The sequence below is a fragment of the Schistocerca serialis genome, chromosome 1, assembly GCF_023864345.2.
Source record: "Schistocerca serialis cubense isolate TAMUIC-IGC-003099 chromosome 1, iqSchSeri2.2, whole genome shotgun sequence".
NCBI classification, from domain to species: domain Eukaryota; kingdom Metazoa; phylum Arthropoda; class Insecta; order Orthoptera; family Acrididae; genus Schistocerca; species Schistocerca serialis.
In genome coordinates, this window is record NC_064638.1 from 477,518,098 (window position 1) to 477,543,283 (window position 25,186).

Genomic DNA, 25,186 nt, shown 5'->3' on the forward strand with positions numbered 1-25,186 from the left:
GTCCCATAGAGCTCAGAGCCATTTCGTTTGCCAAGAAAAATTTTCAGTTTTGGGAAGAGATGGAAGTCCGACGGAGCCATATCAGGTGAATAAGGCGTGTGTGACAACAATGCATACCTTAGTTCGTGTAATTTTGCCATGGCGACGGCACATGTGTGCGGGCGCGCATTGTCTTGATGCAAGATGACTTTCTTCCTTGCAAAACCTCGTCTTTTTTCGCGTATCTTTTGTTGTAATTTGTCCAGGAGGTTAGCATAGTATTCTCCAGTACTTGTTGCACATTGGTGAGATAATCTACAAACAGAATCCCCTTCGCATCCCAGAACATTGATGACGTGACCTTTCCCACCGAAGGTATTGTCTTTGCTTTCTTTGCTGGCGGAGAATCAGTCACTGATTTGATTGTTGTTTGTCTCTGGGGTATAGTAGTGCACCCAAATTTTCATCTGTGGTCACAAACCGGCACAAAAAAATCTTGTTCGTTCCCCCTAAAACTGACCAAACATTGTTCCAGTACGTCCATTCTCACGCGTTTTTGATCCAGTGTCAAAGAGTCGCGGCACCCATTTTGCAGATAATTTTTTCATTTCTAATTATTCAGTTAAAATGTGATATACCCTTTCAGATGACATCTGGTAGGGGTGAGCAATTTAACGCACTTTCAACCGGCGAACCTCCATCACCATTTTGAGCACTTTTGCAATGATTTGTGGAGTAGTGACACATCTTGGCCGACCACCGCAGGGTCATCATCTAAGCTCTCCCGAACAAATTTAAATTCATTTGTCCACTTAGCAACAGTTGAATATGAAGGAGCAGAGTCCCCTAGCGTATCTTGGAAGTCGGCATGAATGTCCTTTGCTTTCATACCTTTCTTTACAAAGTACTTATTCACTGCTCGAATCTCGATTTTTTCCATCTTCGCAAATCAGTACGCGGGAACAACGACAGAGCCACGTCACCGCCACAGCTTTCTTCAGAGAGCACTGACGTGGCGAGTGTTCACAGGCAACAGTCCAATGAATATCACATGAACAACTCGTTGCGCTAGCGCTGACCTCTCGTGGTGATTCCGAGAACTTTTCAAACCACCCTGTGAGTAGGTGGTGGTTGCGACCGACGAAGAATATATCTGCTGTGTGATGAGCAAATTAATAACAAAATATAGCAAATCGGGACTGAAGATGAACGTCAAGAAGATGGAATACTTAACCGTACGAACGCAATCGACAGATCTTGAAGTATCAGACAGTGTATCCATCGATAATTGTGAAAGTTATAAATACCAGAGAGTGTCATTAATGAAGATGGAAGTAATACACAAAATCGTATGAAATACGAAACTTTATAAAGTCGTTATTGATCCAATTACCATCTATGGTTCGGAGTGCTGGATAATTACGGAGAAGAACTGCAACACGATTAACGCTGTAGAAATAGACATTCTAATAATTATAACTGTTACGAAAAATATTCGATACGTGGTGCCGTTTCAGAACATGAAAATTGGCATTCAAATTAGGCAGTTAGGTCATTGCGCCCGCAAATTCAAGCACTTGCACGCTCTAAGATGCGGTAATACACACACATCTGAGGGACCGTGAGTTACCAATAGTTGAAATGCTCATTACCTGTTAAAATGTGCCTTTTTTCGGAAGTGATTCATTTAAGTTAAGTCAACAGAAACTACGTTTGTTCTGTTTACGGAACCGAAACGAAGAACATGTTTGGCGACACCGACGCTTGCAGGCTACTTAACTGATGACTTCAGTGCTAAATAACTCGGAAACGGCGCATTATGTCGAATTCTATTCCTTAACAGAACTTTATCTCTCAGCATAACCTCCCCTGCAACCCCGTTAAAAGATCCTCTGTCACGTCATTCTTCCTGTTGCTGCGATCCACGTCCGTTTATTGTGCTATCGTACAACGATTATTGTCTTTGCAGTGGGAACTTGGCGGACATAGACTGCGTCCATATTTTTTGTTGCAAATTCACAGCTTCGATATAAGCATTGAAAGACACTTGCTAAAGTGCCTACTCCCTTCACTATGTACTAGAGATTTATTTCTAAGACTATATTTGGTCAAAGATGATTTTAACAGTCAAGCACGCAAGGGGGCGATGATGTCGGTTCACGTACATCTGTGCACACAATACGGCTGCGGCAGAAACAACTGGGCCTTTCCGTTCTGGATACATTCACACGCCGGCCGTTAACGTGCATGTTGCGTAGGCTTAGCAGTGTGGTAATAGTCCCATCACTTTTCTGCATGCCTTTGCAACTACTTTGCAACATTCTGTCGCGCCGCAGAATACAATGTAAACAACGAAAACGAATCGGACTTGTTACGTTACCAGCATCAGGTGTCTTTTCCAGCTGAAGTAGCAGAGCGAGGTGACAACGCTGAACAGAAGAGAAGGCGTGACCAATCTCTTCTCTGATTGATTGTTGCTATGGTAACCATCCTGTAAGCAACTATCTGTCAACCACTTTGTTATTCCTGTCTAGATACATACGCTGTTACTTAAGATTTTTGGCAGATGTTCAACATTATCCGAAACCAGTGGGAGACAGTAGTTATACTCTATGACAGCGGAGACAGATTCTTTTAAAATAGTCATTAATTACTTATTAAAATGGCTTTTGGAATACGACTTAAATATACAGTATCTGATGAAACGTATCCGGTCACCTGTTAGTGGACATTAATATGGGGTGTGTCTACATTTCGCATTTATGACGGTTTGAACTCTGCTGCGGACACTTTCAGTGATGGGTCTTAATGTCTCTGGAGGTACGGCAGCCCACTCTTCCTCAAGAGCTGAAACCAGAGAAGGTACTGATGTTGGACACTTGGCTCTGGTGTGAAATCGATGTTCTAATTTATCCGAAAGATTTTCCCTAGGGTTTGTTCGGGGTCATGGGTACGCCAGACCATTTCAGGATTGTTACTGTCCACAAACCATTGCCTCACAGATGCTGCTTTACGACAGAGTGCTGATACAAACAAAGTCTCTGGATTGTTCCTCTACCATACACAGTCCAAAGTGCTCTAAATGTATTCATATACTTACGCATTTAGTGTTTTATTAAGGACTATAAAGGAACCACAACCTAGCTCCGAGAAACACCCCCATACTCTAACACCAACTCCCCCGTACTTCATTGTGGACACAAGACCTGATGGCATTCACCAAATCCAAACCGTGCCATCAGACTGTCACGGTGTTTACAGCGATTCGCCATTCCAAATCACTTGTTTTCGGTCATCCACCGACCAGTGGCTTCGCACTTTATTTCACCTAAAACGTCGCTTAGTACTGACTGCAGAAGTGTGTGGCTTACGAGGAGCTGCTCGCCCATTCTGAGAGTGCTCGACCGTCCTTGTCCGTTATTACATGGGGGCTACTTTGTATTGGTTTAGCTGTCGTCGTTGCTTGGCGTTTCCACTTCACAGGCACGTCACTATCAGCCGACTTGGGAAACCTTAGAATTGCTTACATGCCCTTGATGTATTTGTTACTCAGGTGACATCCGAAGATTAATCCACATTCGCCATCACTGGCCGCTCCTGACTGACCCACTCTGGTATCACTGCATTCTGCTGGCGACACTATACTACTCGCCTCCTTTTATACTGGCGGGTCCGCCTCTCCTCACATCTAGTTGTCAATTCCGTATTACACAGGGGCGTGTGGACGCTTTTGATCAGACGGTGTACAACTTGAAACCGGCGTATTTAGTTCGTAATCACCTTTCGGAGGTGGCGCAGTGGTAAGATACTGGACTCGTATATCGGATGGCGGCTGTTCAAATCACCGTCCGGCTATCAAGATTCAAATTATCCATGATTTCCATGAATCGATAAAGGTGAATGCTGGGATGTTTCCTTTCCCATTCTTCTCCGGTCTGAGCCTGTGCCTCGCCTGAAAGCCTCGTCAACGGGACGTTAAACCCTAGTCTTCTTTCCTTGTTTTAATTACTAATTACGATTTGAACTGTACGTTAAATAGAGTGCTTGTTCTTTTTAGATTTATGAATGCCTTCGCTGTTAGCGTGCGCTAGCGGTGCAGACGTGGTCTGGTGACTGGCGGCCGTTTACTACCAGGGACGCCGCATCAGAACGTGTGCACGTGGCAGTCGAGGCCCAAACTGTGTTTCTGTTATTCTGTGTCAACGGCAACAACCAGAAAGCTGATCGATACTGATATTAGGGGCAACTAATTCGCCCTTCTTTGCCTTTGTGGAAGTCAGTCCAAATAATTTCTCATTAACGGTCTTAAGGACAACGTAACTTATGCATGTTTGTCGACTACAGAGCATAACTACGCGTGACAGACAAATCTACTCTAGAAAGATAAGAAGAAATGTTTTGAGTTTGAACCAAACTGTATTTAATTCTGTTCCGAGTTCCATTACATGAGCGCGAAACTTATGTCTGTATTACACGAGGAAGGGACCTCTAACGAGTAGGGAATAAGCCAGGAACAATAGCAGAAGCCGCGCACAGACTCCCATGCAATCTGGACGGCAGAGCCTTGTGGTGGGTGGTTCCGGAACAAGCGTGGGAAAGTGCGAGGCATAAGGGCCAAGGTAACGGCGCGGGGGCGTAGGGGCGTAGCTTCCGACACGCTGTGTGCTGCGTGGCAGCCAAGCAGGCACTGCGGCGGACCGTCCTGTACCGCGTCCAAGTTTATGACGCGCCACAGACAGCGCTAATTGTCCAGTCAGTCCTTTTCTTCCTGCGGCATCTCTTCCGCAGTCGCAGTTTTACAAGTAACGTGAGGGCTATCCCGTCTTTTGCACGCTCTAAAACCCTGAAGGTAGCAGGGGTGAAACGCTGGGAGCAAAAGTTTATGCAAGCCTACAACCAGACGGCAGTTATAAAGAGGCGAACGGCATGAGGGCGTAGCACGGGTTGAAAAGAGCCGTGGTTGTAGCCTGTCCCTGAAAGTGCAAGTGACGTACTCGATGTGTTCAATCAAATGAGGAGGAAAGAACGCCGGAAATCGGCAAACTGGGACATGGAAACTAATGAACACATCTCTAGGATCACACACATGAGCTAACAGCGCCGGAAATGCTTCACAATTAAAAGAAGCGAAACGCAATAAATAAACTGCCTTCAATTAGTTGCATAGACGGAACATATCTCCACAAATTCCTATACTAGTTGTGTTTCAATTAGATAGACGATTCCATATTTATGTAACAATTTCATTTTTAACATCTACAGTCACAAGCCGGTCACCGTTAAGCTGTTGCCTCAGTCATCAACTAAATGACCAGTGTACGAAAACTAAAGTAAGTTATAGACTGTTGCCTTCTGCTACTGCCTGCAGGCAACAAACGAGAAGACTAACGAACCTCAACGTCACCTCGTAGCGGGACGCAGTGGCCGAGCGGTTCTAGGCGCTTCAGTCTGAAACCGCGCGACCGCTACGGTCGCAGGTTCGAATCCTGCCTCGGGCACGGATGTGTATGATGTCCTTAGGTTAGTTAGGTTTAAGTAGTTCTAAGTTCTAGGGGACCGATGACCTCAGATGTTAAGTCCCATAGTACTCAGAGCCACTCGAACCGTTTAAATTCATCGGCAAAACAAGCGTTGCTTTGTTCATGGCAGCCTTTCTCAGATGTAAGTGCAAGCTCGTTCACCCAGCTCAAGCTTTATTAACAGTAATTTCGCACTTAATAGCGTGCGTTTATTTGCTATTGTTGGTGACGCATTACAGTGAACACAGATATCTGAAGTGAGATTCTGTTCTGTAACTGATAGCTCTGCAATACGAGAGACGGCTAAAAGAAATAGTGCCATTCATAAAAGTCCTCGAAGGGAAATGAATGTTTTCAGATGGGAATCCACATTCAAAGATAAAAAAGCTATAAATGTTAGATATTTATTAAAATAGTGATTATATGGTACGGAAAACTAAGTAAATAGCAATATAATATGTGTGCGAGACCCAAAGCACTATTGTCACAACGTATTCAGGGCGTCTCCAAATTTGTTAGATAAGTACTGAGGACGGTTTCCTGAGAACAAAAACAAGAAGAGAAATCGGGCTGACGTTTGTCCGAAAACATTCCGTTTCTTAGTTACTACTCAAAGCATAATCTGTATGGTGTTACCAAAAAACATTAAACTACATATGAACTGTGTCACACTTTGTGCTTAAGTGTCACTAGTAAAAACCAGGCACGCTTGTGATTTTATGAAAGACGCCCCTCCAAGAAATTTTGGTCACGTTGTATATGCTTTGGTTGACGACTATCATTATGGACAGACAGATAGGGGAGAATCGGTTTGTAAGGTTGCTGGTCTCACAGTTCATCCGAGTATCGATTTGTGTATACCGCTGGCGAGGAATAACCTCGGCGAGTCGTGAGAATAAATGGAACTGTATCTCTGACCACAACAATGGCTTGTGCCGCCTTGTGTCCAGCGTCGAGGGCTGTAGCAGAGACGCTGGTGAGCCGTCACACAGAAACGACTGAACGGGTCGGACGAGAGAATCTGCTTTAGAAATAATTCATTTACGGATAATAAGAAAGTCTTCTGAAACAGTAGCTCGTCGCACGAAATGGCCCAAGATTTAATTATATTGCTGATCTGCTTATTCAGTTAAAAGCATTGGTGTCAGGATAAGAGAGAAAGAAGCAACTCACGAGACGACTAACAACGAGAGTATAACGGCGGGGCGTTGTAGGTTGCATGCCTGCACAGTGCACATACAACTAACCACAATACCGTGGAATTTTATCCAGTAGTGAAGCAAAGGAATTAACCCATGCAACAGACACTAGTACTTTATTAATCAGAGTCCACCTTATTACAAGAATACAATTTTTTGTGTTGTTTAATTTCCCAAGATGTTTCACCACAGTTGTGGCATCTTCAGAGGGCTTTTTTTCTTTTATTGTTTCTGAGATATGTATTTTTAGGATAGGCTGACATCAGATTTTGTTGTTGCTTAGATTACATATGTGCTTTGCCTTTTAATACAATGTGTCACCTGTTGCCCGTTTGTCACTACTATACTGGAATAAACAATTAAAGTTTATAGTCTGAACAAAAATTCAATCACGTTCGCGTTGCAGATAATATGCTGTAATAATATAGGCTAGTGCCTTATTTCTGTTGGCTGGCAACAGATGATGTTAAAGGACATGTGTAAGTTAAACACAAATAAAATTTGTATGTCTATATGGCTCAAAAACAACAACAGGAAAAACCTACTGAAGATGTCATAAGAGTGCTGAAACATGTTTAGGGGTTAAACAAAATAAAGAAAAACTGAGTTCTTGCAAGAAGGCGTACCCACTTTAATTCATTGTTGTTTTCAGCAAGCAAGAGAACAGAGCTTAAAATCTCTTTATAACAATAAGAAACAACGCTTATGTTTCTGTGAGCTCTTTCGGCACCATTGGGGGCCTCTGAAATGGTGGAGCTCTTTCTATAGCACGACTTCACGGTTGCGTGGAAGCATGAGGAGTACACAACATTCGTTATGGGTACATGACATTGTCAGTAATGTCTAAGAGCATGTGAGCAGATACTCTGTCACTGTACAACGATCTTTCGGTAATACCTCACAAAAGAAGTTTTCCAATGTATTTTTTCTGTTATAACGAACGAGCCCCCAAATTTCATTCCCGTCAGTTTTCATCACAATGTGCAGCACATTGCTCGTATTTATTTCTGGCTTAAAACAGTTACTGACTAAAATAGTTAACGGTTGTAGTCATTGCTGCAACATTTCGTGGACCAACACTACATCTGTTTGTGTTCCATTATGCAAACGTATCAAGGATTTTCTCAGACAAACTGTATCCACGAGGGCGTGCTGAAAGTAATGCCTACTATTTTTTACGTTAAAACTCTTAAAAGCTTTTAAATAAAACAAACGTTATTAACATTCTACATCCTTGGTCTTCATGTCTACACATTTATTTTTCAACATGACTACCCTGGCGACGAAGACATTTCTACCAACAAGGGAACAGTTTTGTTGATGCTGTCACTGTAGAATGTCTGACAGTCTCGCCTCTGCTTGCACCGCGCTTCATCACTATCAAAATGAAGTCCTCGAAAGTGTTCTGTAAGTTTTGGAAACAGATAAAAATCGGATGGGGCCAAGTCGAGACTGCTGGAGGACGAACGATGATAGTGAAGCCATGGCGTCGGATTGTTGCAAGTGTCGCAGCGTCCTTTGTGGTCAGGCATTGTCATGTGCAGGAGAGGGTGGGCCACGTGTGGACGAACTCTTCGATTTCGAAACTCGATTATAGCACGCTGCTTCTCACGCACCAAATTAGTTACGTTACCGCTAAGTCAAACGCTACAATTCGGAGCCCTTCAGCGGCAGAGGGCTGCTAATATGTAACGTAAAGAATGAAGATGTACAATGTTAATAATGATTGTTTAATTTAAACAGCTCTAAGAGTTTTCATACAAGAAGTTCAGAGGCATTACTTTTCAGCATGCTCTCGTAAATATCTGGAAACTAGCTTGTACCATGGGTACAAGCGATCAGAAACGACCGAAAGAAATGAAACATAAAATGAATCTGTAATTTGATAGACAACGATTCAGATACAGGGCATGATACGGCGACGAACGTTCGGTAAAAATTTGCAACTCGCAATGCAAGCGTACGTCACAGTCTAGGCAAAGCCGCTGTTTTAAACACGCGAACAGGTCATTTGACAGGCTGTCACTTTGGCGCAGAGTACAGAGATAAATCCAAGTGCTGACTCACTTTCGAAGTAGGCTGCAACGGTATGGGTGGTGAAGGCGGCGAGCAGCAGCACGCGCAGCGCCATGGCGCGGCGAGAGAAAATCCGCCGGTGGGAGACGGCACCGCTCGGACTGACGACGGAATCCGCGCACCCTGCCTACCCACACAACACGCACCACCTCTCCTGCTCCACACGCGCGCACCGCTTGGCCGCGACTGGCTTCCCTGCGCTCGCGTGGCGCGCGCCTGCCAGCTCTCGCCCCCACCCCGCCGCTTGGCGCCACCCTATTGGCCAGCGGATCGCGCGCAGCGGCCCTGGCGGCCGAGACGAACCGGAGGCGACAATGGGGACGCCCGGCGCCACTTAGCCAGCGGCGGTGTCAGCGTCCTTCACCTAGCAACCGCACAACGGTAAACGTATTCACTGGTCTCACGACATGGTGTTACAAGGGAAACGAACACACAAACAGGCCATTTATCCCGCTCATCTTTCGTACAACTATACTACCCACACTAGTGGCCGTTGCAACTGGAACACCAGATAGAACAGTACATAACGACATTTTACTTACTCTGCGGATACAGTATAGTACGAAGAATGCATAGTAAAATGTGTACTTCATTTGGGATATAAGGTGTGCGAAGTTTATACTCTTATCAGATCAAAAAAATCCGAGACACATACAGTCTGTCGGTAAACTGAAGAGCGAGCGAGCGAGTCCCCACTCTGCAAACCGAGCTACGTCACGAGGCGCTTCTAAGGCTGTTTCACAACATAGCACCGGCCCTGCCGCGGCGCTCGCTTCAAATCTGTGGTGAAGCCGTATACAGATACGTCTCGGCTGCGTTTATTTTTAGACAAATGCATTAAGGCCACAAGGAATACAAAAAACGATAGCTTCTTCCGAAACACAACATTATAGAGTAAATAATATTAACATAAGAACGGAAGTCAGGATTCTGCTACAAACATGGAACCAAATGCCTGTTCATGTGAATGTATGTTCCTCTATTGCTATTCGTAAAACGAACCCAATATAATGCGATCAGTCTGCAGAATTTAAGGCTTGTTCTTACTTTTTGTTTCTACTAAAAGGTAGAAGTTTTCTTTCAAGGACTGCATTGAAACTTAACAATTCTTGCAACACGAAGAGTGTTTAAAAAGTAAGCAGAAATTTATAATTTTGTGTTTTGTCACTGTCTTCGTAAACATGCCTCAAAAGTATGTGTTCAATGTTACGCATGTTGTGTATTGACTGTTGTCAACTGTCAGAAAGGTTACATGTGTTTTGGTAGCATCAATGATTATTTGTTTTGTGTAAAAATAAATTAGAGGATCTGTATTTAATTTTGTTATAAGAATGGAATAAAGTGTATGAAATTTTTAGAAATGGTAAATATTGCTTTTGGTGAGCCTGTTATGGCAGGCAAGTGGTATAAACATTTCAAAGCAGACCTTAAAGGACAGCAGTTTTACAAGTATGGATGAGATTAAAAATGCACAGTTAAGAGACCTGTACACTATTCCAAAGAATCAATTCCTAAAGTGTATCGGGAATTGGAAAAAGCACTGGCATAAGTGTATAGTATGTAATGGGGAATATTTTGAAGAGGATAACATTGCTGTAGATTAACAATTAAAGTTCTTACCAAAAAATAAAAATTAATATGTGAACGCACCTCGTATGTCAAGCTTTTTGCTTAGAAGTCCAGAATCAGTGTACATGTTCCGAAGGAAATTTCAACAGTGTTTAGAATAGCTATTGCGCTCATATTTTAAGCAATATGTCTTAGAATCAGGCGAATAGTGACCGAGATAGAGATTTAGTGTTCCATAAGGATCAAAGGTTTTACGTGATTTGGAAACTGTCTATAACGATGGGTTTCCTCCCAAAATTATTAGTTTTCCTTCGTGGCGATTCCAGTAAACCATGCGGCTTATTTTTCCATTCCTTACTTATGCGTCCTATTAGGTGGGGATGGCGTTTGCAGAAATTGCAGCCCTTGGATTTGGACTGGTAATATTAGCCAACAGTTCTTTTTGGGTTCCCTCTTTAATACACGCTGTAATAACATTAGAGACGATCGAACGCTCGTTACTCCCCAAATACCTCCTCTTCTTCGTATTCTGCACATTCTCTTGCAATGCTAGACTATTATCCATCGCTTCCGGATATCGAAGTACATCAGTAAGTATACAGAGTTAACTCACTGGCACTGGGAACTAAGATCCCACGAACAGAAACGACGTATATCACGGCACGCCGATCTACACTGCTAGACAGATAACGGGCAACAGATTTGGGGTGCCCCTGTAGGCCGGTAGCAGCGTTCTTCCGGGAAAGGCCAATTCCCCACCAAAAGCGCTGCTCGCTCTTGAGTTTACAAACAGACTATACAGTGGTGATTTGATAAGTCTCGTAAATTTCCATGATTGAATGGAACATTTTTGTTGCGCCTTCGCGGTTTGTAACGATCGTTTAAAAAATTTCGGAAATGTACAGTGCACAGTTCATCGTTGACAGTTTGTCGACTACGATTGAAAATGGAGAAAACCAAGTTTAGTGCTGTTATTAAACATTTTCGTTTGAATGGTTGGACTGTGTAACGTCACTTCCCCCCTTCTTCACTCGCCGGGAAAAGACGCGACTCGTAACGATGTTCGTTCCCGTCGGTGTGACGTGGAACAGCACCTGTAACCCTCTTAAGAACACAACTCCTCGCGTGGTTTAGAAATGTTCTGTCATCTGTCCGCAACAGTCTTCTCAGTTTGTGCGAACTGGTAAACTGCAATCGTTTATTTTTATTTTTATGCCCGGTTAGTTCCGTGATGAAATAAAATCTTGATTCTTGATTTCATCATTACGGTCGTTTTTGACATCATACATAGCGAGGACGAAATTTTTCTGCCTACTATTCCGTTGCTATGCCGTTGCTACATCCAGTTGTTAACAACGGTCCGACGTAACTCCAAAGATAACTTATGTTGGAGTAATTTTTTTTAAATACGCCGTGATACTGGTTTAAACTAATCACTCTTCACTGTCGTGTACTCACTTAGTCATTTAAAATGTTTAAAGAGTTAGGAGACGCGTGACATTTATCTTTTGATTCAGATTTTATTGTTCTTTCGGTAATTAATTGTTTCTCCCTACAACACACGCACGCCGATATGTCATTCAAGATTAACTTCTGTTCAGTTCAGTAATCGTGACGCTGACGACAACTTTTGACTAATCGGCGTACTTGTCTTTCTTCGTGTCTTCGTTTTATTGTGTCATACTCAAGACTAAGAATTGTTTTTCTGTCGTTGATCCATTGCCCTCAAAGTTTGTAACTGTTCATCAGTACGAAGTCCGATAAACCAATATCACTCAGTTGAGGTCTAACACTCGTCTTTCTACACCGTCGCGTTGAGAACGGTAAAGATTAACTTTTACCAGTCGAATGACTGAGCAAGACTTCAGTCTCTCCTCACGAATTATCAGACTTCCAAAACTGAAACAATCTAATAGAGTTTGCGTCCAGACAACTATCGAAAAAGTACTCTAGAACGACTCAAGAGCAACTAACTAACTGAACATTTCCATATCCGAGTTGCATTGTAGTCGCATTGAATTTCCTTTTCGATGCGGCTACAACTCTCTTCGATGGTAAATGTTATCTTTGACTGAATAACTTTCTTCGATTTAACCTTCGTTCATATGATTCTGAATTTATTCTATAGATGTTTGATAAAGAATCTATGATAATCTTTTCCTTTTATCTCCCCTTCTTGTAGGCTATTCTCAGTATTCGAACAATATAGTTGTTAATCAAAATATCACCAGTGTAGATTTTATCGTCAGTAGTTCCTGTCACTGTCAAGATGACTCACTTCCCTACTGTAAGTTTCCACAAAGTTTGTTAATTGGGGTTTTCGGTCGTTGGGGCGTTACAACTGCCGCACAAATCAAAACAGAATTGGATGAAGTTCATGCGGACTCTGCACCGTTATTGAAGATGATCTGCTTTCGGATTAACGAATTTAAATTTCGTCGGACAAGCACCGAAGATGAAGCGCGCTCCGGCCGGCCAATTGAGGTCACCGCAAAGGAAACCATTGACAAAATCCATATACGGTTATGCAAGACGGCCGATTAAAAAATCGTGAGATTTCTGAGACTGTAGGCATCGCAACTGAGCGAGTTCGTAAATATTTTGCACGGAGATTTGGCTATGAAGAAGCTGCGTACGACGTGGGCTGCGGTTGCTCACAGTCGATCAAATGCGCATCCGGCACAACATTTCACCACAGTGTCTGGCGATGTTTATTTGCGATCCGAAAGACTTTTTGCGCCGATTTGTCACTTTTGATGAAACCTGGAGACATCATTACACAGCAGAGTCTAAAATGCAGTCTAAACAATGGACAAAGGCTGGTGAAAGTGCACCGAAAAAAGCAAAGATTATTTTGTCAGCTCCTAAGGTGACGTCCACTGTTTTCTGGGATTCGCGAGGTACGAGTAGTCCTCATACATTACATTGAAAAAGGCAGAACCGTAACTTGTTTCATCGTTGGATCGTTTGAAACTTGCGTTGGCTGAAAAATGACTGAGCTGGTACACAAAAAAGGGCTCTTTCACCAGTATAATGCAGCATCCCACACATTAGCAATAAGAATGGCGAAAGCGCAAGAATTGGACTTTGAACTGGTCCCTCATCCCCTCTATTCTCCAGACCTGGCCCAAAGTTCCCTAAATTGATAATTGCTGGTAAAAAGTTTTCATCAAATGAGGAAGTGATACTTGCAGTCAACGAGTGTTTTGCAGAGTTTGACAGAATCTGACCTATGAGCAGATGTCAGTGAGTGAGAAACCTGCAGAATATACTTCTCAGGGCTGCAGTCCAACCCTCTGCACTGAAGTCGGTCAGGACAGTGGGAGCAACATGTCGTCCAGTTCATAATTATAATAATTTATTGCGTCCAAGATCGCTTGAAAGTTTCTACATTCACACTAGCGGTTTCAACACGTACTTCCATCCTCAGATGCGATTAATCTGCTAACAGCTTTGCCAAGACAAATAGTAACAGCGAAGTACGGAGGAGGTGTTGCAATATGGGGATGATTTTCGTGGTTAGAAAATGATAAATGCGAAAGCATATTAATACATTTTATTGCGCTGTATACTGCGTACAGCAGAGGAACAGTTCGGAGAATTCCTGAAATTGACTGGCCTGACCAGACTTGAACCCAATGGAACATCGTTGGAACGAGTCACAACGTCGACTTCGCTCCGGACCCGAGACCCCATCACTATCTTCTCTTGTTCCAGTTCTTGAGGAAGAATGGACTGCCATTCGACCACCGACATTCAGACACCTCGTTGAAAGTGTCCCCATCAGAGTTCATACCGTCATAAAGGCGAGGGGTGGACGCACTCCGTATTATATGTGTCGGGACAGTTTTGATCGAATAATGTATTACTATCAAAGGCGTTCAAGAAACGACAGATAATACGCGTTCAGAGACCATTTCTGGAAGGTTTTTTTTTAGTACATATGAGTCTCGACAATAAACAGCAAAGAATCGAAGATTTTGGTAAGTGACATGATTTACGGAGATTACTTAAATCAGTACTGTTCAATAAAATGAAATCCTGGCAAAGTATATATTTTACTGCATCATTTATTACGGTTTAATGGATTTGAATTCTCGAATGAGGCATGGGAAGGTTAACTGTTTGTACACCTCTATACAATGTTATCTTCATGATCTCTACGAAGTAGACATAAGAGACTGAAAAAAAAAATTCTGTTGCTACGCTGAGAAATACGATTAGTGGAATTTACGAATTATGTTTTTGCGGCTTCTGTTCTCGAATGCCTACGATCATTTAAGATTTTTCAGTATTTCTGGTAGACTCGTCGCCCCCTCCCTGCCTCCCCAAAAAAGTAAGAAACCCCTCCCAATCAAACAAGACCATGACCATTCGCGCCATGCTTCGCTATTAAATGTCCCTTTTTAATACAGATCTTACACGCCTCACCAGCATTTCAGCACGAGCCGAAAAGTGATTTGTCAATATCTTATCAATAAATCGAACTTTCTATTTGATATACGTACTGCTGTGTTTACGTGAGTATTAGCACTGTATGGGAAAAAAACTTGTGTTAATGTGGGTGATCTAACGTGCTTTTTTCAAACTTATGTATTTCTATTTCGATGTATGTGGTGTCACAGAAACAATAACGAAAGTTTAGCAGTAACACAGGGTTGTAGTAAAATAGTGTCATTGCATAAATGTGTAGTACGATATGGACAATGAACTAGAAACAATGACTAGTAATCATGTACTGGTGAACAGAAGTGAACTAAGCTATACCGTGCTGTTCTTATGACTTTCTCTTTTGCGATGACAATGCCAGTTTTTATGGATTTTTCTCTGAAAATGTTGGTGGCCTCTGACAGCAAGCGAACATACGAACTGCAGAACAAATGTGTCATATTTAATTATCTCTGAGCGTCTGAAGAGCCAAATTGCCATTGGGTCAGTATCCTCTAGTCGTATCTAGAAGTCTGGCAAGTTTTTTTCCTTTGGTGTGTGAGAGCGTCCATGAAAGTGGACGTATAAGCAAAGTTCAGTGACAGAGGCCGCAGCCAACCTACACTCCTGGAAATTGAAATAAGAACACCGTGAATTCATTGTCCCAGGAAGGGGAAACTTTATTGACACATTCCTGGGGTCAGATACATCACATGATCACACTGACAGAACCACAGGCACATAGACACAGGCAACAGAGCATGCACAATGTCGGCACTAGTACAGTGTATATCCACCTTTCGCAGAAATGCAGGCTGCTATTCTCCCATGGAGACGATCGTAGAGATGCTGGATGTAGTCCTGTGGAACGGCTTGCCATGCCATTTCCACCTGGCGCCTCAGTTGGACCAGCGTTCGTGCTGGACGTGCAGACCGCGTGAGACGCCGCTTCATCCAGTCCCAAACATGCTCAATGGGGGACAGATCCGGAGATCTTGCTAGCCAGGGTAGTTGACTTACACCTTCTAGAGCACGTTGGGTGGCACGGGATACATGCGGACGTGCATTGTCCTGTTGGAACAGCAAGTTCCCTTGCCGGTCTAGGAATGGTAGAACGATGGGTTCGATGACGGTTTGGATGTACCGTGCACTATTCAGTGTCCCCTCGACGATCACCAGTGGTGTACGGCCAGTGTAGGAGATCGCTCCCCACACCATGATGCCGGGTGTTGGCCCTGTGTGCCTCGGTCGTATGCAGTCCTGATTGTGGCGCTCACCTGCACGGCGCCAAACACGCATACGACCATCATTGGCACCAAGGCAGAAGCGACTCTCATCGCTGAAGACGACACGTCTCCATTCGTCCCTCCATTCACGCCTGTCGCGACACCACTGGAGGCGGGCTGCACGATGTTGGGGCGTGAGCGGAAGACGGCCTAACGGTGTGCGGGACCGTAGCCCAGCTTCATGGAGACGGTTGCGAATGGTCCTCGCCGATACCCCAGGAGCAACAGTGTCCCTAATTTGCTGGGAAGTGGCGGTGCGGTCCCCTACGGCACTGCGTAGGATCCTACGGTCTTGGCGTGCATCCGTGCGTCGCTGCGGTCCGGTCCCAGGTCGACGGGCACGTGCACCTTCCGCCGACCACTGGCGACAACATCGATGTACTGTGGAGACCTCACGCCCCACGTGTTGAGCAATTCGGCGGTACGTCCACCCGGCCTCCCGCATGCCCACTATACGCCCTCGCTCAAAGTCTGTCAACTGCACATACGGTTCACGTCCACGCTGTCGCGGCATGCTACCAGTGTTAAAGACTGCGATGGAGCTCCGTATGCCACGGCAAACTGGCTGACACTGACGGCGGCGGTGCACAAATGCTGCGCAGCTAGCGCCATTCGAAGGCCAACACCGCGGTTCCTGGTGTGTCCGCTGTGCCGTGCGTGTGATCATTGCTTGTACTGCCCTCTCTCAGTGTCCGGAGCAAGTATGGTGGGTCTGACACACCGGTGTCAATGCGTTCTTTTTTCCATTTCCAGGAGTGTAGATTAGAGAAACAGTTGATGTGACTGAGAATGATGCTTGAAATCATGTGCAGCAACTGAAATCGTCAAATGTTTCTCTAATCTATTTTGTTTCCTAATTTTAGGCAAATTACTTCACAAAATATTTGACTATCTTTTTCTAATTACTTTCTTTTTCAGCTTTGTTCAGGAATCTTGATTTTGTTGACACTTCTTTGCTTTCCTAGTGTGTTCTGTTCATGAATGTTTTGAATTTAATACTTGATTCGAAGGACGCCATTTTAAAAATCAAATATAATACCAAAGCAACTTTTTTCACGCAAAATAACTACGCCTTGAAGAGACGAACTTTTTGACAACTTACTTGCCTTCCTGGTGTATTCTATTCTCGAAATTGTCCTAATGGAACTAATCCTTTTTGACTATTAAATATCACACCAAAGTAAATTTTTATGCGCAAAGTACCAGGCTTTGAAGAGATGAACTTTCTGACACTTCTGTTATATAGCTAGAAGCAGCTGTTTGTGAAATATTTCAGTTTTTTTCTCAAATCACAAGTTTTTCTTAACTGTCGTGATTACTTTAAAGCACTTAAATATTTTTTTTTTAAAAATTAGATCTTACCTGGTCAGTTTGATATCCCATTTGTCCATTTAAGAATATTCGTTTGGCTACAAAAATTCTGACAAAAACACAATGTGTAATTTATAGAGTCTTGATTTCACGCCTCTCAAACTTTGGAACAAAAAATAACTGATGCAATACAAACTATAAATGGTTGTAATTTGAAGGAATGAGGAGACCTTCTAAAATATACAAGAAATATCAACGGTAATGGCGAAGTGAAGATTCTTTGGACCCTGCTACAAAATGAAAGGGAAGAGGCTAACGAAACAGATAATTCCGAACTTTTGGAAAAATAAATCAACAATAGCGTGGATTACAGAAATAAGAAAGTAACTAGAAATAATGAATATAAAAGAACTGAAAATAACAGAAAGAAACATGTTTAACAACAATAAATCGTATTTAGAAGACTTTCAAGGGAGCAGAATTACGAAATCCGGAACAACGTGGTCAGAAGAAAGGAAACGATAACATGGGACAAAATGAGGGAGTGCTGGAAAAACAGGAAAAAACAACAAAGAAAGAAAACGAGTTGAAGCTGTTACGTAATGCTGGTTGTTCAATACGAAGATTATAAGAAAAAGATTATGCAGGGTGCAGACTTTAATTTTAAATCTTCTTTAGCAGAAAAATTCCGAAGGTATTGGGGATTATTTATTCCAGTTTCGCATTCGGTTGTACAATATAGCATGAAAATACATAATGCCGTATTCCTGTCGACGGTATCGTTTCTACTTGACTATTTTACATTATTTAAACATGAATGATTTTAGTTGATTATGAACTCCTCACGATGTAGATAATCTCAGAAATAGCCAGAGGTACTTGAGTGCACATGGGCGTCTTTTCGAGTTTGAATGAGGGCAAGTAATTGTAATGCCGTTGGTTTGCGCATGAACTTCGAAGAGTAACTATGTGTTAGCTGTGTCCAATATGAAGGAGATAGAGTTATTTGCTGGTTATGCACTGGAATAAAACCAAATGTCGATAGAACACAAACAGATTTTTGAACAATTTGTTTTTGTAGTGAGAAGTCGGCGCAAGCTTTACAAACCTCTCCCCTGAATGCTATATGGTGTCCCACAAACAAACATTTGCTTAAGGGGATATTGTATGTCCTAAGCCACCAAAGTTAAATTATCGAATTTTGTGACCCATTATCTTGGAAACTTTTTACGACACCAACTTACAATTTTCCATAATTATTGAATGCACCTTTATAGATACACTGAACTAGAATTATTACTAAAATTGTATTGTGGAGCATGTTATCTTTTTTTCAAACATTCCATTTTTGACAGGATTTTGTAAATAAATGAAGATAAAAACAAAGCAACACAGGATATTTTAATTATTCTAGTTCAATATGTGTTGAATCTCATACTTGGCATTCTGCGAAAATTTCTTGTCTTTACCATCCTAATTTTTTTTAGAAAATGGGTCATTTATTGCAAAAATGTAGTTAAGAGATATTGAGGTTTACAACTTTTTTTATTACAAATTCTTATACAGACTTACATTTCTGCGTCTTTTATGCACTAGAATTGTCCTGGTCCATAGACTGTGTCTTCTTCAGTGTCACAACATCCCAGTGCTTGCCTCCTCCTTTTTTTTTTCTTGCTTCTTTTGTCATTTCGTGAGCAGCTAACTCTGCTTCATGTACACGAAGCTCATCCAGTTCCCGCAGTCCTTTAGCTGCGTTCTGCCCAAATCTTAACCCTAACTTCTCCAGAAACTTAAGTATTTCATAGTTCCCACCATTAAAATTTATTGCAGCATCAGCCACTGCCAACTTTAAGGTCATAAGGGCGACAAATACATTTTTAGCCACATGGAACCACACAACATTATTGAAGGACTCATTCACATTCTGGGTCTTCCCATGTAAACACTTCCTTAGTAGCTTAGGATTTGCCAAATCTCTGTAAATAGGTCTGATTGCCTCCATTACTGCCAAAGGAAGAGAATGTTTATGTGTAAATTCATGCAGGGTGCCAGAAAATTCAGCTTGCCTGTATTTACACCAAGTGTTTGGTGGAGGTGGACACAAAGCATGACATAGCTTTGAATCGGTTGACATTCGATGAAAGAAAGTGCTCCACATAGCTCTTTTTATCTTCTCTAAATTGTCACAGTTATCTCTAATGGTCTTCCCATAGTATTCGTGTAATTTATTAATTACTCTGTCTGTTAGTCTTCCAGCACATTAAATTGTCTTGCCATCAGACAGTTTTGTGTTACCCAGCTTGGTTTTTAAGGTTTATTCGCAATGCCATCGGTAAAGTGTAATGGGTTTGCCTTTATCATTGATGTTCAGTTCCTGAACAACTGTAAACCTGTACAGATACATGCCGGCTTTCTTCGCTGCTCTGTGGCATGTGCTCCGTGACACTCCACATTCCGAAGAAAAAAGTGGAACAGACTTCGCAGAGAGGCCAACAATCGTTGTTTCACGTCAGTCACTTTTTATTCCGAGAGTGGCGACCGTCCACCGCCGTGAAGATACAACACCGTTCCACTGCTCTCCATCTTGTTCACTGACTTTTGTATGAAACATTTAGCGGTGTATGCTGGTCACAAAACCGTTCAGCAAACATTCGCTGCCAAGTCTTAATGGAACCAGTAACCCAGTATTGTTTGACAAGAAACACGCGCTCTTCGACAGAATAGCGGTACATTGTCACTAAACACTGAACACTGAGCTCCAGCCACAGCGTCACGCGGAAACACTGTTGCTTCAAACTATGTTCCAGAGCGCAGTGTTGCCACATCAAACGTCACAAATTACTCAGTGCTATTTCAGTGGAATTACTACACTTGTTTGTCAGGCCTCTTTCGAGTAGGAGACCCTGTATTTTCGGACAACTCCTAACGCCCTTGTACAAGCACACAATGTTAAGTTTTACGGCTGCCTTAGTGCTGTCACAAAGGTAAGATGTGCAAAGCAGGTTGTCATCTGGTCACAAAGTTGAAACAGTTCTTCAGTTTCGTACCATATGCATTTTGGTTAGTCAGGTCAGCTATACATATGATCATTTCACAACTCAGGCAATGTTGACGGGCCACTGGAAGTTAATGAAGAATATACGCACTGAAGACGTGACTAGTTTAGCTTTAAAGTTTTGGACGAAGAGATCAGTTTGCATTCTATTGATACGTTTTATATCCTATTTAGTAGCTTACTTCTCCGAAATATTGTTTAGGATATTGTAATGTCAACGCCAATATTTTGGTCGCCAGTGTATGTGACAGTGCTCGAGATTTATGAAGTGATTAATATTTTTCCAGAAATGACTTTTAAGCCTAAATTTTATAACTGAGAAAAAACTTATTATTATATTGTCACTTATTATTATATTATGAAATGTAAATAATTTCCAGCAACAATATGTTTTATTGTGTTTATAACCAGTTTTTTACAAAGAATAATCATATAACAAAGGATAATACCACTAAAAGAATGTATTGGCATTTTATTGTACGTGAAAACTTTCTTTCTTCTGTTGTTCTCTATGATGTATGAAGCGGCTGAGATCGAAGATAGGTTGAGGTCTGTTCTTTTAAATATTGTAAAAGGTAGTCATAAGTTATCGAAAGAAAAATATAACGTACCATTTACTAAATGGAATTCTAGTGTATGGACTATTATTCGTAACTAGATAACCTACTATGAATGTTTTAACCTTTGCGTTCGTAGCAAACGGGAAAGCGTATCCAGTCTAAACTGTGTTTTGTCTGCCGCCATTAGTGAGCGTATCGAGCGGCAATTTCAAGCTGCAGAAATAATCAGACATTAATTATTTCGATTGATAGTACAATATTTGAACTTCGAGGACAAGAAGCCGCAGGACTTTATTGTTTTTCTATTCTAACAGTTAAATTAACATTCAGTAGAACAATCTTAGGCTTCACATAAATGAAAGAATTTTTGTGGCTGGTGCCTAAGATTATTTTTTCTCAGAGTAATTTATCAGTGACTTTAAATAAAAATAGTTACGACACCACTTTTGTTATGGGAAGAGTGGCAATTTCAAACTGCAGAATTAATAAGACATTAATTCTTTCTATCGATATTACAATATTTGAACTCCGAGGACAAGAACCTACAGGAATTTATTATTTTTCTATTCTAACAGTGAAAATAACATTCAATAGAACAATATTAGGCTTCACATAAATGAAATAATTTTTGTGGCTGGTGCATAAGATTAATTTTTCTCAGAGTAATTTATCAGTGACTTTATATAAGAACATTTACGACATCAGTGTTGTTATGAGAAGAGGTTGTGGTGTGATGTATTAATTATTTGGTACATACATTTTAATGTCATTTACTGAATTAGTAAGACAGCATTTCAATATTTATTTGTAGTGACAAGGTATGACAAAATAATTCATTATAGTCGGGCTCAGCAGCACATAAATAAGAATTATCAGAGATTATTTCTTTCTTTCAAATAATGCTGTTATTCTTGCTGCTACATTTTCATACGTTTTACAATAACACGTACACACCACCGCAACATCTTTAAACAGAACAAAACCCATTACAATATATGACTATGAAGTTTTCTTTCAAGATCATTTGCACTCGTGGAAAATAAAAGTACAACACTCATATCTTAAGGAACTTTGCGCCTATAAACTTCACGGGACGTTTTACCGATTATGTTGCCGCAGAGAAACTACGTTGTAAGGAATTAATATTTTACGATACGAACTGCGTAAATGTGTTGTTGTGAGCAACCTCAATCTGAATAACACGGAAGCCAATCAGTTTCATGTAAGCGCCTGGGTAACATTAAGCAGCTTTCTAATGGATCACGTAACTTTGTTTGCGCATCTGGCGAGTTCAAAACAGTCCAAGTATTTTCTCACAGCAGTCGAGCACAATAGCACATACAGGAACGTAGGAAAATGCGTCAGTCTTCGTTTGTTTGTCTATTGTTTACAAATCGGTCTGTCCCCTTTACCACCGCTCGGCATTCCTTTGTTGCCCTCTCACTGCCCAGAGCTGTGCTTCTGGTGTTGAACTGCGCACTGACAAGACGAAAACAGTAGTTGTTTGTATTCTCAAACCAATCACCATCGTATTCACACTCTGCTGTTTTCTGGAAACTGCTAGACGTGATCCTGATTACAAAATCAGTGTCATGTCCCAAATGCCTGTTCAGATATCATTCTCTATGTTGTTTTAAGGACAATTTGTTAACACATTACGCTTACAGCCTCACTTGTCGGTTATATTTCTTAAAAATTTAGTAATGCACGTTCTGTATCAACTGCGGCGAACACGGATTCTCGCTTAGTTGCTGGCAACGGCCGGAACCGACAACCGCCAAGTCTGTGTGCAACACCAGGGACCATGCGCGCCGGCCACTGTTGCCGAGCGGTCTAGGCGCTTCAGTCCTAAACCGCGCGACTGCTACGGTCGCAGGTTCGAATCCTGCCTCGGGCATGGATGTGTGTGATGTCCTTAGGTTAGTTAGGTTTGAGTAGTTTTAAGTTCTAGGGGACTGATGACCTCAGGTTCAAAAATGGTTCAAATGGCTCTGAGCTCTATGGGACTTAACATCTATGGTCATCAGTCCCCTAGAACTTAGAACTACTGAAACCTAACTAACCTAAGGACATTACACACATCCATGCCCGAGGCAGGATTCGAACCTGCGACCGTAGCAGTCGCGCGGCTCCGGACTGAGCGCCTAGAACCGCTAGACCACCGCGGCCGGCTGCCATAGTGCTCAGAGAAATTTGAGTCATTTGGACCTTGCGCATGCATGGCCATTTACCGCAGCGGTAACAGGGCCAGAGTTGTTATTTTCAAGTCTCGAGTGCTATAATTCCGTCGCGGGTTTCAGTGAGGCAGGTAGCGAAGTGGCGCATTAGTTAACAGCAGGGCCGGCCGAGATTTCGGCTCGTGGTCTGTGCCTCGGTACGAGCGCAAGGCACTCAGCCTCGCTTCACATTTGCCCCATCCGCCACACCACGCTTTCTGAGTGCAAGGAGGAGGAAGAGGGGAAAACTGCGAACGCGCCGTCTTTATATGGCATGCAGTCGCACTGCATACGACTTACTTTTATATTTAACATTTCTCAGCAACATAGGTCACAAACAAAATAAATTTTAGGTATTATTTAATAATATTGGCAAGCAGAAAACATAATTTGTATCTGGTACAGACCTATGGACAAACGCGGACAATTTCATAGATTTTCACACTCAGATTGCCACGTAATCAAGACTTAGTTAGATATTCTAGAAACATCCCACAGGCTGTAGCAAAGCCATGTCTCCGCAATACCTTTCCTTCCAGGAGTGCTAGTTCTGCAAGTTTCGCAGGAGAGCTTCTGTGAAGTTTGGAAGGTAGCAGACGAAATACTCGCGGAAGTAGAGGTGTGAGGGCGGGGCGTGAGTCGTGCTTGGGTAGTTCGGTTAGAGCACTTGCCCGCGAAAGGCAAAGGTCCCGAGTTCGGGTCTCGGTGCGGCACACAGTTTTAATCTGCCAGGAAGTTTCAAGATTTATTTAGTTTCATAATCGAGAAATGGTCTTTCACACAAATATGTTGCTCGAAATAGTATAGCACTTTTGCAAGTTCATTATGTAGACATGGGAACTCTACCTGAAGAAAGTTATGTAGACGTCTTGGACAGTTTCAGCGTATAATGATTTGTCATTAAAATGGGAATTATGTTGTAGGTCAGTTATATTTGCACACGCACAGCGGCGCTTTCAACTGAAACGGCAAAGGATCTCGAAAAGAGCTCGAAAACAGGTGTGAGATTGCCAGTGTCCTTGAAAGGTTTACGTAACTATCCTTGTAAGTAGCTGAAGGCAACAATGAATTCCTGACACTTTGCGTTTTCTTTAATGGCAGTGAGCTTAGGCAACCAAGCTGTATTTGTTAGAATGTGTCCTACCATCCAGTGTCTTACTGTGGGCAGCGTCCTGCCAAATCCACTTAAAATGCGAAGTCAGCACTCCATTGCAGGTGTTCCAATTTTCGTTCCTGTACTCCTTTCTCCTTCATAAATTCAACAGCAGCGAGAGTTAAATAAAAAAATCATCGCAGGCATGCCCCTTGAATTAACATACATACTTTGCAATAACATATGAAGTTCCCATAATCCTCCTTCAGTGCCACTGAAAAGTTTTGCAACTAACGATAGAATAATGAGCGCGACATCAGAAATTTCACTGTTCAATGGTTCAAATGGCTCTAAGCACTATGGGGCTTAACATCTGAGGTCATCAGTCCCCTAGACTTAGAACTACTTAAACCTAACTAACCTAAGGACATCACAAACACCCATGTCCGAGGCAGGATTCGAACCTGCGACCGTAGCAGTCGTGCGGTTCCGGACTGAAGCGCCTAGAACAGCCGGCCACCGCGGCCGGCTCAGTTTCACACTCCACAGTGGCACGACGACTGCATGGAGGTGGGTCTCTCTATCGACGAGCAGTACGTGGTGTTTTGTTGATATCCGCGCATCGGCGGCATCGTTTGCAATGGTGACAAGAGCGTAGGTACTGGACCAACGAGAAATGAGGTCGCGCACTCTTCTCGGACGAGAGCAGGTCCAGTCTGAGTAGTTATTTTAGAAGTACTCTCGTGTGGCGAGAGATGGGAACACGTATTGCACCCAGAAACATTTTCGAACGTGATTTTTTTGGTGGTCCAGGTGATACACAGTGGGGAGGTACAATGTTGCATGGGTGTACTGACCTCCAAATCTCTAAAGGCGGCACAATCACCGATCAACG